The following is a 16,656-nucleotide window of genomic DNA, read 5'->3' on the forward strand; positions in this document are numbered from 1 at the left end:
GGAGTGTGTGTGTGTGTGTGTGTGTGTGTGGGGGGGGGGGATGTTAGGCCAACAGAGGAAAAACAGATCTGGTTAGGCAAGTTCAAGCCTGCTGTCTGTCTTGGAATAGAGTATTTCCATCATGTTTTTGACATTGGTCCCTCGTTTGGAAACACCCGCGCAGGCACGGTTGCTGGAACTCCCTAGAATTCCTGAGAATATATTTCTGGAGCTTTCCTGGAGCTGTACCTTTTAACTGCATGCAGTCAGTCAGTGAGACATGGCAATTTCCTGCCCTGTATATCCGTATATCCGTAAAAAAATGTTGTAATACATTGGCTTTCTTTTTAAGTGTGTAATGTCAGAATTTAATTTATGTTCCTCCCCAAATGGGATATTTTGATACTTCTTTACCGCAAAGAAGATTATTATGTTCCACAGAGTAGGCGAATGTGGGCCATCTGCCTACTGCACTTTTACATGCTGTCATGGGACGCAAACTGCTGGCAAGCCCCCCCACTCCTCCCTCCCCCTCACCCACGGGAGACAGTTAATTGGCATTAAAAGGCGTTCTCAGGCAATGCCTTTGCCTCAAACGTCTCCCACTGTTTAGAAGTTGGGAACGGCACACGTGTAAGAGGATAGAGTCAGCCACTCCCCCAGTAAACACAGCCTGGAGAGCATTGGGGGGAGGTCAACGCTGCCTACGGTCCACAGAGTGTGTGAGTAGGGGTGGGGTGGGGACCGAGTGCTGGGGGGTGGTCTCTGTTCTCTGTTTCTAGCTGTTTCCGAACAGCTGTGACCTGTGGCCCAGTTGCCTCTGGAGCTTGTTTGAAGATATTCTGGGTGTATGGTCTATGAGTGAGCAAAACATGACACCTCGGACCCCCCTCCCTGAAACCCCCTCCCCACCCTTTGCCGACATGCCTTTTCCATCACTTCTTGTCACTCTTTTGTCACGCCCCCTCAACAGGCGTCTCTCTTACTCTCTCTCTCCATTTCTCCCTCTCTCTCTCTGCTTCTCTGCTCGTATGACTCTGGCTCACTCAGCTGTTATGTGTCATCGTAGGCTACTTTGTGATGTGAATCAGATGGGGCAGCAAACAAAACAAGCTTTTCATCTGCATTACGCCCCTTCTCCCAGCAGCTGTTAATAGTGCTTTATGGCCTGTCACAGGGGTAAACATGACCATTCAGTGGATGTTAATGTCGTGTGTGTTTGTGTTTGGTGAGCGCGTGTTTGTTGTTCATGATTGGGACTGTTTATTGTGTGTGTGTGTCTACATGTGTGTCAGTATGTATCTTTAAAGTATATGTCTGTGGATGTATGCACGTGGAATGCACTTGTCTGTGAGAGGAATTTGTATGAAAGCCTGTGTGTGTGTGTTTGTGTCAGATACTTAGCTACAACCTTTTGCAGTTTACCAACACAACAGCTGCAAAAACAAGCCGGGCTGGGCGGGACTCTGTCCAGCATTGCACTCTCGGGAGAAGTGAAGTAGCTGCTTCTCAAGAGATATCATCTGTTTTGGTAGCAACACTGGCTGAAGAGGGGGAAGTGACATCGCTGCACCCTAATAGAGCCAAACGGCATTATGGGAGTATGATGAATGTAATGCTGACAGTGCACGTATAGTTATATCGGCGAGCTTTAATGCTTCTGCAATGCCGCTGATTTATACAAAGCCCTGAAGTACTGAAGAATGTATCTCAGGAAAGGCTGAGGTGGCACAAATGAATGGCTTTTCTCATAGAAAGTCTACTTCAGCTGTGTACAGTGGCATATTTGTGTGTACAGTGCAGGGTACAGGGCGGTGCAGAGGCATTCCACGGTGACAGTCCAGTTCATACAGAGGCCTTAAATTGTTGATAGTTCTGCCAGCACACCACGAGTTAGGGCGACAGTCTGACCGACGGGGTAGGAGAGCGCGGTGTCGTGTAAAACGGCCTTTAGCCACAGCGTCGATAATGGGATGTAGCTGGATAGCTGGAGAAATGCTTATCCATTTACATAAGCCGTGTAACACTGCATAAGCTCTTTAGCGCGTATGAAACGCAGACCCCGCCCAGTCTCAGCGCTTTGGAGTGAGACCCTCCCGGGCCGTGCTGGAATCACCAAGGGTGCGAGGGCGGCTATTGATTGGGGAGTAGGTCAAGGGCGTCCTCTAATCAATGGGGATTCTAGGAAACATGGCAAGTCAGGTCCAAATTCCACAAACCCCTCCCTTAACCCTCAGTTGACCCCCTATACCTCAAGTCCCCCTTGACCTGAAATTCCCTTCGCAGGTATCAAGATGAGGTGGTACATGTTTCCAGATAAGGGAACCAATCACATTCTTACCCAGTCTCCACAGGTTACAACACATTCTCACACATGTTCATTGTGTCTGAATTTCCTTAAGAAATGAAACATTTGAGTCCCTAAGGAGTCTGGTAGCCTGATGTCAGGGAGTTGTCTGATAACCTGAGAGACAGGTGCTAATGACGATCATAGTTTTCCAACTGGTTTCATGACCTGCTCACCTGGATATTGCTGTTTGATCTGTTGTTTGTTTGTGGAACCAGCATTCTGTCAGCTTGAAACCTGACAGATGAACAGATTAACAGATGAACTATAACACCATGTCCTGGCAACTGGCCTAAATATATATTTTTTGTCTCGATTTGGAGAGTGTTTAACTTCAGTACTGGTTATGGACTCTTCACTCAGTAACTACAAACAAGCAATATATATTTTTTATTTCGCTGACACTTTTATCCAAATAGACTTACAGTTGGTTAGACTAAGCAGGGCCAATCCCCCCTGGAGCAATGGAGGGTGAAGGGTCTTGCTCAAGGGCCCGACAGCTCTGCAGATCTTTTCGTTGCTCCTCCGGGGCTTGAACCTCCAACCTTCCATGTCCCAGTCATGTACCTTAGCTAGTAGGCTACATGCTGCCCCAATACACAACAATAAGTATAAAATATTAAACGGCATAATAAATATACAGTGCTATTGTGGAAAATCCTTGCTTACCAGCTTGACAAAATGTCAACACATAGACAATATGTGTGCTCTAAGCTTAGTTAATATATGAATAGAGGCTGACCAATAAAAAGTAGCATGTGTTTCACCTGAACAATCAGGCCCAGCAAGACTTCATCACTGTTGAAGGGAAGAGCGTATTGAGTAGTAAAACAGGCCCGTGTGCAGGTTTAACTGGTGACGTGCACAGCCGTCACCATACCACCACCATAAGTCTGTAGGCAGGTCCTGAGGTGAGACAAAGACTCTCCAGGTCTGTGCGTCGTTATGTAATCATTGGCTGCCCGTGCCTCCTCAAGGTTATCCCTCACCCTCACGGCATACCTCCGTTTCACAGCCTGAGGGAAAATCCCTTTGGGGTAAGAGTTTCACACGGCTGAGCTGGGGGTGATTCAATTTCACCCCTCAAACTGAAACAGAGGGCTCATTCCAATACCCTTTTCTTCACTTTCTCTCTCTATCCTTTTCTTGCCCCTAGCTCCCCCCATCAGGAGAGGCTAGGAAAAGATGAAAGAAAAAGTAAAGATGGGGGAAATCAAGAAAACGTGAATTAGGCAAATGGAATGCCCTTGCTCCTTCAAGTATAAGTTTGAAGCCATGTCAGCTACGGACACGGCGGACCTGTGGCAGATGGGGGGAGGTGGATCCACAGTTCGATCTTTTTCATGTCAGGCTTTCCAAAGAAAAAAACTTGCGCTGACGCTAGAGTTCCTCTAGCTGCTGGTAGGAACATTTAAGGCGTTGGAATGTCCTTAAAGATGGCTGACCTCAATTTATTTCTGGGTCAGGAGCAAGGAAACGAAAAAGGAGGAGAAAAATAAGTGATTGAAATGGGCCGGGCTGCACTCACAGAAACAGTCATGTTTTGCCCTAGTTCAATCATTTACTCACACACGGGAACTGCAACCTGGCAGGTCAGAGCTGAAGTCTCTTTGAGTCTCAACATCTACAGGAACACGTTGCGGGGCGTATGACTGGGAACAGAATGTAAGTGTTCCTCGCTTTGACCTACATCCTGTCATCATGCAGTTGAGACATCTCAAGCAGAGTGACTCAGTCTAGTCGCTGTGGCGTGGTTGGCGGTAACTGAGGAGTCGAACAGGAAGTTTGTGAAAGAGACCATGCAAGTGGATCCCGTTTCGTTCTTTTTTTCCTCATGCTCCTCTGCCCCCACCCCACTTCCTGTTCCCCTGCATCTCTGAATGGCCTTCCTCTCTACTTCTGATTGGCCATCCTCTCTGTCACTCTGATTTGCTGGTACCAGAGAGGTCAAAGATTAACTGCGCTCTACCTACTCTTAGTTATACAGCAGGAGTGTGAGAGAGTGTGTGTGCATATGTGAGTGTGTGTACAGGAGTGTGAGTGTGTGAGAGTGTATGTGAGAGAGTGTGGGTATGTGAATGGAAGTGTGTGTGTATGTGAGTGTGTATGGGAATGTGTGAGAGAGAGTGTGTGCGTATGTGAATGTGAGTGTGTGTGTACAGGGGTGTGAGAGTGTGTATGTGAGAGAGTGTGCGTACGTATGTGAGTGTGTGTGTGTGTGTGAGAGTGTGTGTATATGAGAGTGTACGTATGTGAATGTGAGTGTGTACGGGAGTGTGTGAGCGTGAGAGAGTGTGTGTGCATGTGAGTGTGTGTACGGGAGTGTGTGAGCGTGAGAGTGTGTGTGTGCATGTGAGTGTGTGTACGGGAGTGTGTGAGCGTGAGAGAGAGTGGGTGTGAATGTGAGTGTGAGTGTGTGTGTGTGTGAGAGAGAGAGTGGGTGTGAATGTGAGTGTGTGTGTGTGTGTGAGTGAGCGTGAGAGAGTGGGTGTGAATGTGAGTGTGTGTACGGGAGTGTGTGAGTGTGAGAGAGTGTGGGTGTGAATGTGAATGTGAATGTGAGTGTGTGTGTGTGTGTGTGTGAGAGAGTGAGAGTGAGAGTGAGAGTGTGAATGTGAGTGTGTGTACGGGAGTGTGTGAGCGTGAGAGTGTGGGTGTGAATGTGAGTGTATGTGTGAATGTGAGTGTGTGTGTGTGTGTGAGAGTGTGTGGGTATGTGAACGGGAGTGTGAATGAGAGTGTGTGTGTGTGTGTGTGTGTGTGTGTGTGTGTGAGCTGAATAGCAGCGCTCTTGTTGCTCCTGTAGGTCTGGGAGCAGATGTCCCTGTGCTGCTTTGTTTATGTTCCCTCGTGCAGTTGGGCTGGCCACGTGCGTGAGCTCTTGCCGCCGCCTGGCTTCTGTCACCCCCCCCCTTACTGTAAAGCTGAGGGGCCCGGTGCAATAAACAGGCCTGCTGCCCCAGGGACCCTGAGTCATGGGCTTAGCCTGCCATTACCCCAGGACCAGATACCTCCAGCACAGACTGTCCTGTTCTGGCAAGGCCAAAATCTGCATAATACAATTGAAAACAATGTATCATTATTGACCCATTTGGAGATGTTTGGTTATTATGCTAATGGTAATGAAAATAAAGTATAATCTGCACAAAGTGCATTATCTGTCGTATTGAGAAACAGCAACCAAGGCTCTTTCATAATATACACAGTCGAGGAGAGATCTTGCGGAAGACTGGAAGGATATAGGTGCATTGTAGTGGTTAATTCCCTCAGACGCATGGAGGCACGTGCTTGAAACGTGCTTTTGCAATCGCTATCTCCAGGGGGTGAGCATTCCCAACATTTCACAACACCGCAAGCTCCCGCCCTGTCCTCTGCTTCCAGCGCACCCAGGTACTTCTGAGTGAACAGGTCAGGTAAGAGAACACGCCAGGAGGGCAGGAGCAGCGCGTGAGTAATCTATCCGAAACTACCGTAACGTCATCCTTTCCTTTTTTCTTGCGCAAAGGGCCTCTTTTGTTTGGCACCGAATGCAACACAAGGAAAAGCGCACACATTAAAAAAATGTTTGCGTAGACCCACCACCATTACTGCGTGTATCGCCTCCCAGTCCTGCCGGATTCCAGTCCCTGATTATTTTATTTACGCTTAGCAGGAGAACGGTGCTTCTGTTCTCTTCACAGGGTGAATGAGAAGTGGCCAGCTAGTCGTTAAAAGCTGGCAGCTCTGTTGAATCGAGATAAAGAAAATTGCAGCTTTGTTAAACGCTGGCAGCTGTAGTCTATATGGCCCTGAGATTATTATTGTTTTTTTTACAAAGTTTTAAATGGAGCCTTGAAAGCTGTTTTCCTGATTGCCTGCCTAATTTTGTCCTCACCTTGCCAGGTGTTAAAAACTTTTCTTCGTCTCCCATCTCCAGACCTGCAGCAAAACAAACATGGAGGTTCCTGTCAGCAGGAATCCCCCTTGGTTATTTAAGGATTTGTGCATTTAGCCGTCGGAATGCATGCATGTGGTCACATAGCTTCCGGTGTTTCTAAATTAAATGGAATGACACCCTGTTCTGTGTATTCTGAGATGAACGTTTAGTGTCCATTATAACCCGAGGCCCCACATGAACCCTATTGAGAGTCTCAACCATCTCTTTGAAAATGTCTGTGCAAATATAGGAACCCTTGTTTGTAATTATTGATCCGTCTTCAATTCATGCAATCCTCCAAATCACCATGGTTCAATCCAATGATGCACTGACTGAGTTGCAGACAGAAATTGTTGCTTTAAACCCACCTTTATTTGATATTACTCATCCACAGGACTTGTAAGAATGAAAATTATTCGGTTTTAATTATTCGGTTACATAATCAGACTATACTCAGAAAGAGCTGCTTTAATCATCTGTGCTGGATAAAAGTGTCTTTCAAAATGTGTTTGCATCTTTGTATAAGCAGACCTGTTCAACCCAACATCAAGGTTGACTAGTGTCATTTTCATTGGTTTAGTTATATTTCGGTTTGCTTATGTTAAAGAGTTTGGCCAAAAGGGATAATCTCAAAAATATTCTAATTAAACTCAGAGGAACTCAAAGAAAGTTAATTATACATTTGTAGATTCATTCCTTGAGGAAAATATGCAACAACAGCAGTATGAATGACATGCACTCCGGTTGTGAACGGAGTGAGACGGAGGGGTGAATCACAGTGATCAACATCTCGCTCTCCCTCTCTATCTCTCTCTCTCTCTCTGCCCCTCTCTCCTTTTCTCTCTCATGTACTATAACAGAAAAAGCCCCAGTGAAGTAAAACTATCTCTGCTAATGAGGTAATTTGTGAGTCACTGCAAGTCCCATGGGTGTCGATTCTGCAGAGAAAGAATAAAAGATTAAAAAGAGATTAAAAGAAATACAGTTCTGTGGTTTTGGGGTTTAACCCTGAAGCTTAAACTCCTGCAAAGGTTGCTTCATTGCCCTTCAGGGTCAAATAGAAGGTTAACAGTATTAGCACCAGTCATTCTGTCATGTTTCCATCCATCAATAAGGATCTTTATGGGTTACCATGTCAATCTGCGTTGAAGATCAACCGCAAAAGTATCGAGGAGTATGACCTGCTGTGTCCCTCTTCTTCCTCCTCCCTCTTTCTTATCCCTTCTTTCTCCACCCTCCCCCGTTCTTTCAAAAACAAGGACATTGTTTGCCAGAGGGGCTGTTGGGGGAGGAGTCTCTCCCAGTCTACCGGTGTCCCAATTAAAGGATTCTTACCCCCAGGTAGAGACCGATCAATCATGTTCTCATAGCACCTCACTTCATGTGTACCTGACTTTATGTGACGACTCCTTACCTGACCTCACCTGACTTCATGTGAAGACTACTCACCTGACTTCATGTGAAGCCTACTTACCTGATTTCATGTGAAGACTCCTCACATGACTTTCTGTGAAGACTACTCACCTGACTTCATGTGAAGACTACTTACCTGACTTCATGTTAAGACTCCTCACATGACTTTGTGTGAAGAGTCCGCACCTGAATTTATGTGAAGACCAAAATTCATTTTGAAAAGCAAGCAGTGGCCTGGAGGAGCCATCCTGACAGATGAGTGACAGCAAATCTCAATTGCTTCAGAGAGAATACATGGGAGAGCGGAGGATGGGGATAGGGGGTGGGGGTTTGGTGGAGTAAAATGCATCTCCACTTCACTGGAAAATGGATCAGGTTTCATATTCCTCCTACCTGTGCGGCTAATGATGGTGGATTGTGTTTATGCAGTGGCTTTCATCTCACCGTCTCAAAATTGCTTTACATTCGTTGAGGGGGCTTGGAGAAAATACTGAAGGGGGGAGGTGGGGCAGAGAGAGAGAGAGAGAAAGAGAGACCGGTCTGCGTGCAACATAATGTGGAAAAAGGCCAGATAAAATGAAACATATTCATCATAGGTTTTCGTATCTTCCACCATCTCTACTGTGTTGATAGACGCTGATGGATTGTGTTCATATAGCGTCTCACACCTGCTGATCTCAAAGCACTTCGCAGTGAAGGGGTGGGACTAACTCAGCAGCCATGATGACCAATAATGTTCAGTACTCATAATCTAGGCTGAAGGCAGTGTTGATAGCCTGCATATTGGTTACAGGGAAACATGTAAACACAACAATCAATAAAGGCCAGCCCAGTAACAGTTCAGAGAAAGCATTGACAGTGTCAATAGAAAGGTCAGTGACCAGGCAATAAAAAGTGCTATATACATTAGGCCCGAGGTGATGGATTTGTCAGGAGGATAAACTGTTTGGAAGAATCGAAGTGCAGCCAAGGAAAATACCTCTCTTTGTAGTTTAGACTATTTAGGAGGCACCGTAAATCCAAGCGTAATTAAATTCCGGCTCGGTTGTCCTTTGATAAACCCACCGCCCTCTTCTTGAATCCACCCCAGAATGCAACATGGCAAAAGCCTGTTCTAATACAGAGCCTGATAGCTTGGAAAAAAACCAACAAAAAAAACCGATCAATACTGTGGAGCCGTCTGTCCCGTAGCTGCGCTAAAGCGGATCAGGTTGCGCCGAAAATCGCCTCCCTCTGCAGAAGGTTTCCTCTACTCCTGCTAATTTTAGCACAGGAACACGATCTGTTGGCCCTGTCCGCCCGTGAGAATTGGTAGCCGTCATAATACGTATGTTACTGCTTCCTTAGTCACTATACAGTACATATGCGGTGTGTGTTTGACCTGTAAGCTAGAACCAGACCAGGCATTCACTGGAAATGCATGTACTATGTACATAGCACAGATAAGGTAAAGTATCAGGAGCGGCAAATATTGTGCAAACAGATTTATGGTAGTTTCCGCGTAGGGAGTTTCTGAGTTATTTCAGGTGCTTCCCCAAAACCTTGCTCTACGTAAGTAATGAATGTCGCGATTAAGAGTGCGTACTGTCCTCTTGTGGCCATTTTGTGGACAGCATCCTTTGAACACAACGACAAGCGCACAAATTGACGCAAACTGATTCACCAGACCACTTGGTCTGACGAGGTTAGGGACTAATGAAGTTAACCTTGACAGGAACGCTGCTTAATTTTTCCCCTTTCATAACATTTCTTCTAGCACTGATATCAGCAAATTACAATCATCACTTCCTGATTCCAGTCTGCATGGGCTGGCCCCCAGCCCGAAGGTCTAGGAGTCTCCATTTCACCTGTGAGGGAACAGCTTGTGCCTGGACATAGTGAAAAATGCTATGTTGTGATATGATGAGTCACCAGGTGATGTTTTGTGTGCATATTGTGAGGCTGGTGGTGGGTTAACACTGCAATAAGTGAAGGTATGTAACTTGCTGCAAACAGTGGACTCCTTCACAGTTGCCACACCTGCAACAGTCAGTCAGGTTTCTGTTTCTTTTAAAGTGTTTGCCTGACATTCCGGTGCTGTTGAATATGCCCTTCTCTTTACTTGTTCCTGGGGGACTCTTCAGTTCAGTTCACTCGAGAAGCCTCTTGTGTCTATCTCTGCCGGTATGTGACAGGGGGTTTCCTGTGGGTGTGAGGCTGAGATGAGAGGCATTATTTCTACATATTGGCTCAGAGATCATGTTTCTTTAGGTTGTCATCTGGCCCCTCCTCCACAAGGCATCGAATCAACTGCTTCATTCTGACCCCAAGTACTACAGGGGTGCCATGCCAATGAGGTGATGGTGTCTCACTGGTGACAGTGGTAACCTGTTGGTACACGATCTATAGTGGTAACCCAGTGATCATTGGGTTTAAAAAGCCCTTCCCATGTTGAGATGGAACAAATAGTGGAATGTGGTCTCCAGCACTGGGCTCCCAGCTAAAGTGGCACAGCCTGGCCTGGACTCGAACATGCAAGACCTGTGCTATAGTGCCTTATATCTTGGTCTCAAGGGCAGTCTTGCCAACTGAGGAATTCAGAAACTTGGTCTGAGAAGTTAAATCTGCTCTCTCTTATTCTCTTTCTCTCTCTCTCTCTCTCTCCCTCCCCCTCTCTTCCGAGTAGATCCTCATGTGCCTGCTACCTTTCACAGCATCACTTTTTTGGCAAAGCCCCACTGCCCCCTCCCCCCCCTTTCAAAAAATAAATAAATAAATAAATTCATAAAGAACGCAAAGAATAATCCCCGTGAATAATTGACGAGCAGTGAAATTGAGTTCTGCTCAGGTTTCTCTCGGTATTGTCCGGCGTTGTCGCCCTATTAGCGCCAGTGAAAGGTCGCTGGGGTAAAAGTAAACGGCTCGGGTTAAATGCTCATTACGCGCTAGGTCCAGGGAGCGCGCCGCCTCTTCAGGACGACGATGCCGCGGGAGAAGCTCATCACAGCCGATAGCGATGGTAACGTAGGCCTCGTGTCCGTTTCAGATTTTCAGTAGGTGGAGTATACCTCTCCTCCGCGGGATTCTTACGCGAATATTTATTTTTATGTCAGCCAGGAAGCTTGTTCCTACGCTGCTAAATTTGTGGAAGAAACTCTGAGCAGAGTACTTTTTACTAAGAGGATATGTTGTTCCAGCTAGATTACCATAGATGACTTAACACAACCAGAGTTGAATTCGTTATGGTGTACAACATTCTTTTAAATGTGTATTGCCATGGGGATATTAACAGTTTTAAGCATCCTACAGACCTTTCTGTCTCCTAGTTATGCACCTGGTGGAGGACAACTATCTTGCAGTTGGACATGAAAGATGCCACAATAATAAACATTTTCTCTGCTCTGCTAATGTAAGATTGTACTAATGTTTGTGAGCTACAAGGTACTAATCCCTGTTAGATTAATGGAAACATACTCCCTCAAGCATGTTTATATTTATAGAATATCTCTTGCTAAAAGGCATTCAGCCTGTCTATTAGTAAAGCAACAGTATTTGTGCTAATGTGATGTGTGTCATGTATGACATTATTCTGATGAGCTACTATTTGGAGTAAGTTTTGTATGTGTGTGTGTGTGTGTGTGTGTGTATGTGAAAGTATGTGCCATATCCAGTCTGCTATCCTGTTCATGTACCACTTTCCGTGTTCTCACATGAAATTGTGCTTATCAGTCATGTGACAGAGAGAGAACTTGACTGGAATGCATTAAAAACTTGATTTGCTTATGGAATGATCATATCCAGCATTAAAGCATTTTTAATGACAGTTTGTCATATTTATTGTTATGTTACATTACATGTTTAATGAATATTGTTACAGTAATGAGCTTAACAACTTGTTTTTAGTCTTCTTTCAGTTGTGAGTAATTATAGGATCAAATACTGTGCGAGGATTGATTGTGATATTGGTTTTGCTTTTCTTGACAATATAAGCTATAGCGTGTGACCCAGAGCTGTTACTAGTTGACCCTTATTGAGCTGGAGCTGTTGGTTCTGGCCAGAGACAGGACTGAAAGAAAGTGACCTCTGCCCTTTGACCTACAGTGTCTGATCCCCCTTGCTTCCAAGACACGCATACATGCATGCACGCACACATGCACAAACATAGAGACACATACACATGCATGCACACCCACGCACACGCACAAAGGATACTAACACAAGTTCCGCAAATTGGCCATAGATTATTCAGCAGCCCCCCTCATTCGCTCATGCCCTCACTGGTCAAAATTGAATCCAGACAGTGGGGGCGTATTAATGGGCTGTGTCTCTTTGATGGCAGTGCTTAGCTGCTTGTATTCTACAGTACAGAACAGGCAGTTTTACTGCCGGTGAATTCATCTCTCATCCAAGGACAGAAGCCACCAGCAAATTGTATCATGTGTAGATGTGCAAATGCTTCATTAGCTTGATAATGAATGGGTGCGGGTGTAAGGTTATCCGGTTACATTTCATCTGTACACATTGGTATTGACCATCTATGACACTTGCGGGGGTTGGGAATTAACAGAACGCTTCAACCCTCTTAGTTTACAAAATCAGCAACCGCTACCTCACGCCCTCACCTTTTGGTTTCTTAACACACAAAATCGTCAAAGGAACATATTTTTTATAAATCCTGTTCAAGCTATACGGCTGCTCTGGGATCAGTCTTCCCTGTTAGCATATAGTGGATAAGGCTATGTTATGGACAGGGGAAACCTGATCCTAGATCAGGACTCCTATTCCTAGCTGTTGTGTGAATGTCCTCCTAAGACCCAGCAATTCATGTTTGTGTCAATGCCTGTGGATTGTATAAAACAACCTTGACGAAAGAAGGAGGCGGTTTGTGAAATATTCTAATCAGACAGCGGAGAGTTTATTCAGAGGAAGTGACTGAAGTCTTCATCAAAGCTCAGCGCAGGACACGCATAACCGTACAGACGGGGTCCTTGAGGCTATTTCATGAAGATTTCTCAGTATCCTTCCCACGCAATGCTCTCAACCTTATCTAAACCACTTAGTGGGGTGGCACATTCAAACAGACAGACCATGTATCACAGCAAATTGTTCTGCCTTATTGGCTGACCGATTCTTTTAAAATTGCACTGTCATTATAATTGCCATTTGAGGTAAGAACACATTGTTTGTGATATTAAAACGAAATTCAATAGAGCATAAATATTAAATTGATAATAGAACAGAAAGACATTCATGCAGTAAACAAACGAATAATGGTAAAACAAAATGTTCTGTTTCGAATTCTGTATAATTGAATTTTAAAAAGCTTTTTGTCTGCAGGTTTTCTCCATTACTTTTTTCAATATAATGGGCAGGTGACAATAAGACAGTGTAAAATAGTTCTGATGGCACACCCACTGAAAGAAACACAGTCTTAGTTTTGTACTTTTATGTCATTTGCACTTATGCATTTAATCAGTTGGGTGAACATGAACTCAAATCTCATTGCAGTTATGACCGAGGGAATAAACGTGGGTGGGGAATCCATGCATAGCATTCTGTCATCAGGTTTAATGGACCATTGGGTGGCTGTATGTACTGTATGTAGTGACTGAGTTTTGAGGGATTTTGACCGGGACACAATAGTGACATAGCTATGTTACAGCATTGCTAGCCATGGGCAGGGTTTAGGATATGGCTGTTTAGTTTTAATAGCTAGCCACGGACAGGGTTTAGGGTGGTATGGCTGTTTAGTTTTAGTTGCTAGCCATGGGCAGGGTTTAGGGTGGTATGGCTGTTTAGTTTTAGTTGCTAGCTGTGGGCAGGGTTTAGGGTATGGCTGTTTAGTTTTAGTTGCTAGCCATGGGCAGGGTTTAGGTTATGGCTGTTTAGTTTTAATAGCTAGCCGCGGACAGGGTTTAGGGTGGTATGGCTGTTTAGTTTTAGTTGCTAGCCATGGGCAGGGTTTAGGGTGGTATGGGTGTTTAGTTTTAGTAGCTAGCCACGGACAGGGTTTAGGTTATGGCTGTTTAGTTTTAGTTGCTAGCCATGGGCAGGGTTTAGGGTGGTATGGGTGTTTAGTTTTAATAGCTAGCCATGGACAGGGTTTAGGGTGGTATGGCTGTTTAGTTTTAGTTGCTAGGCATGGGCAGGGTTTAGGGTGGTATGGCTGTTTAGTTTTAGTTGCTAGCTGTGGGCAGGGTTTAGGGTATTGCTGTTTAGTTTTAGTTGCTAGCCATGGGCAGGGTTTAGGTTATGGCTGTTTAGTTTTAATAGCTAGCCACGGACAGGGTTTAGGGTGGTATGGCTGTTTAGTTTTAGTAGCTAGCCACGGACAGGGTTTAGGTTATGGCTGTTTAGTTTTAATAGCTAGCCACAGATTTACTAGGTTAACACAGATAACCAGAATGTCCGTTTTATATACATGTCTGGTCTGGTCCAAATAATTGATTGAAATTTTAGCGCTAGTTTGTAATTAATTTCTTCTGTCTGCACTATTCTCCCTGGTCCACAACCACCAAATCTAGCAAGCCTGTTTTTGTTGGAGATAAAAAGCAGCGTTTTATTTGATCACAGTCTTTGATCACCTTAACTTGTGCTTCCTGTTTGTTTATTTTTCTCTCCAGTCAGTATCGAGGTGGACAGTGATGCTGACCCTGCAGGGTTCGGTAAGTTCACAGTGATAGTGATATCCGACCATAAGATGCCATTGCTATTATTATTCTCTCTCTCTCTCACTCTCTCTCTCTCTCTCATTCTCTCTCTCTCTCTCTCACTCTATCTCTCACATATACACGCACACACACAGATTCTGCTTTATTCTGCTTTAAAAACATAACCAGAAAAATCCACTAAAATGTAAATGTATTGCGGCTCAATTCTTTGCATTGTGTCATAAAAAAGTGTTTATATCAAGTGAAATATAAATATTCAACCAAAGAATTAAGTTAGTCACGTGATGACTTGTAATGCCTTTGGAAAGGTGCTTGGTAGGCGCTTCTGTTTGTGATATCATATATGGGCCATATCCATTAACAAAGGGGGGACCTTTCTTGTATCTAGGACAGTGGCTACGCAGTGTCAGAAACCTGATCCCTCTACAATGACGGGAACTTACGACTTGTCACCCACCAGGTTATTTGGCCATGTGCCGGAGCAGTCCTGCGTTGCTGGACCCAACTTCTGCACCCACCCATTTCTCAAAGAAACTAATGTCTCTCCACATCTCTGGGCCAACTTGGAAATGGGACTGTATTGAACTTTTTGAGCAGCTCAAATCTCTGATCTGCATCCACATCAAGACATATAATGCGGGTTGCAGTGCTATTAGTCGGAGGGTTGCCGGTTCGATCCCACCCTGAGTGAGTCGAGGTGCCCCTGAGCAAGACACCTAACCTAAAATGCTCCTGGTGCCTTACATGGCAGCCAATCGCCGTTGGTGTGTGTGTGTGTTTGAATGGGTGAATGAGAAGCATCACATGTACAGCGCTTTGGATAAAGGCGCTATATAAATGCCAACCATTTACCATCTATTCAGAACACTGTTTACTGCTTGCTTTGGCTTATAGGTGAACACATCTCAGAATGAAAGATATCCATGTAAATCCAAAGTTGGTTCTCATGTGCACTACCCAGCAAGAAAACACCAAATTAACAAGAATAATTTGTGAATAATTTGTGGGCAAATTATATTTGTTTATAAACAAAAAAGGATCCAGCGATGTATCTTCCATTGATATAAAATGTTACTTTTCTTTCAGGGTTTGGGTCTATATTTATGCTGCTATATAACATAGTTTCTTCTATCTGCAACAAAAATGTAAACTTTAAAGACAAGAGTGATGGTACTGAATGTTGACTGACTTTGGTTGTTTCTTCCACCTATTTATTTGTTCATTTGTTATTTAGCTGTCACTTTTTTTTTTTTAAAGATATTTTTTAGGCCTTTTTCAGCTTTATTGGACAGTATATAGTATAGAGAGACAGGAAGAATGGGAGCGAGAGAGAGGGAAAGACATGCGACAAATGTCGGACGGTCGGATTCGAACCGCCAACGTCGCGGCTCGCAATGAGCATGCGGTCAGTGCTCTACAGGCTGCGCCACCGAGACACCCATTTAGCTGTCACTTTTATACAAAGCAACTTACAGTTCATTAAACAGGGGACAATCCCCCCTGGAGCAATATGGGCTCAATGGCCTTGCTCAAGGGCCCAACTGCTGTGTGGATCTTATTGTGGCAACACCAGGGCTTGCCCCACCAACCTTCTGGGTCCCAGTCATGTGTATTAGCCACTCGGCTATAGGCTGCCCATTGCCAAATTTATGTATTGATATTGTCTCTGCTGTGGTCCGATGCCGTATGATCATTGTTATGAGTCCCATAAGTCCAAACAGATGGCCATTTTATGCAAATGTAATTTTGCAAAAAGACTTTGGAATTTGAATTGGAAATTGAGTTTTTCAAATCCACTTGACATTGGTTTCCATGTTTGGCCAGTGGATTTCACTTTCTAGCGTTCAGGTGTATCAGCACTTGAGTTGGAATTTCATTAAATAGCTTCATCTGTATGTTAATGGACAGCAAATATTTATCTGGGCGTCTCAAATTTTTTCTCAAATCAAAGTTTTTGCACAATGAAAATTTTACATTATGATTTCCCTCTTGCCAGAATGCCAGCTTTTCCCCTACCTGGGCCCTGAAGAACCGTGAATGTTTTCTTCAAGCTCTTGCTAAAAGCCAACTGGCCACTTATGTATTCATACCTCGTGATATGTAGCTATTGTTGTAGCTTCAAATGCCAGGCTCATAACCTTACGATGCCTTAACTGTAATGGGGAACCCCTGCTGCCTGCTTATTGGATGGGTTAATTGTCTGCTTCCTTTGAACGGTCTGCCTGTTCGCATACATTATCTCAGTATGAAATGTGTTTGTTGCCCAGCCTTTCATGAGGCCTGATGTGGGAGCTCTTGTCTGAGGCTGAGATGATGATGTTAAAGGTACAATAGGTAATTTCAGATAACGG

The 16,656-nt window shown here is 44.5% G+C and overlaps 1 protein-coding gene across 1 annotated transcript in view; it reads left to right on the top strand.

Moving 5' to 3' along the window:
• The window catches only part of tmc1 (transmembrane channel-like 1), a 35,345-nt gene that overhangs the window by 4,248 nt on the left and 14,441 nt on the right, over nucleotides 1–16,656 (top strand). Inside the window, exon 2 of the mRNA XM_061260613.1 lies at nucleotides 14,258–14,299. The gene's annotated coding sequence lies outside the window, so the exon portion shown is untranslated. The remainder of the gene's footprint in view (nucleotides 1–14,257; nucleotides 14,300–16,656) is intronic.

The sequence above is a fragment of the Conger conger genome, chromosome 11 (assembly GCF_963514075.1).
Source record: "Conger conger chromosome 11, fConCon1.1, whole genome shotgun sequence".
NCBI classification, from domain to species: domain Eukaryota; kingdom Metazoa; phylum Chordata; class Actinopteri; order Anguilliformes; family Congridae; genus Conger; species Conger conger.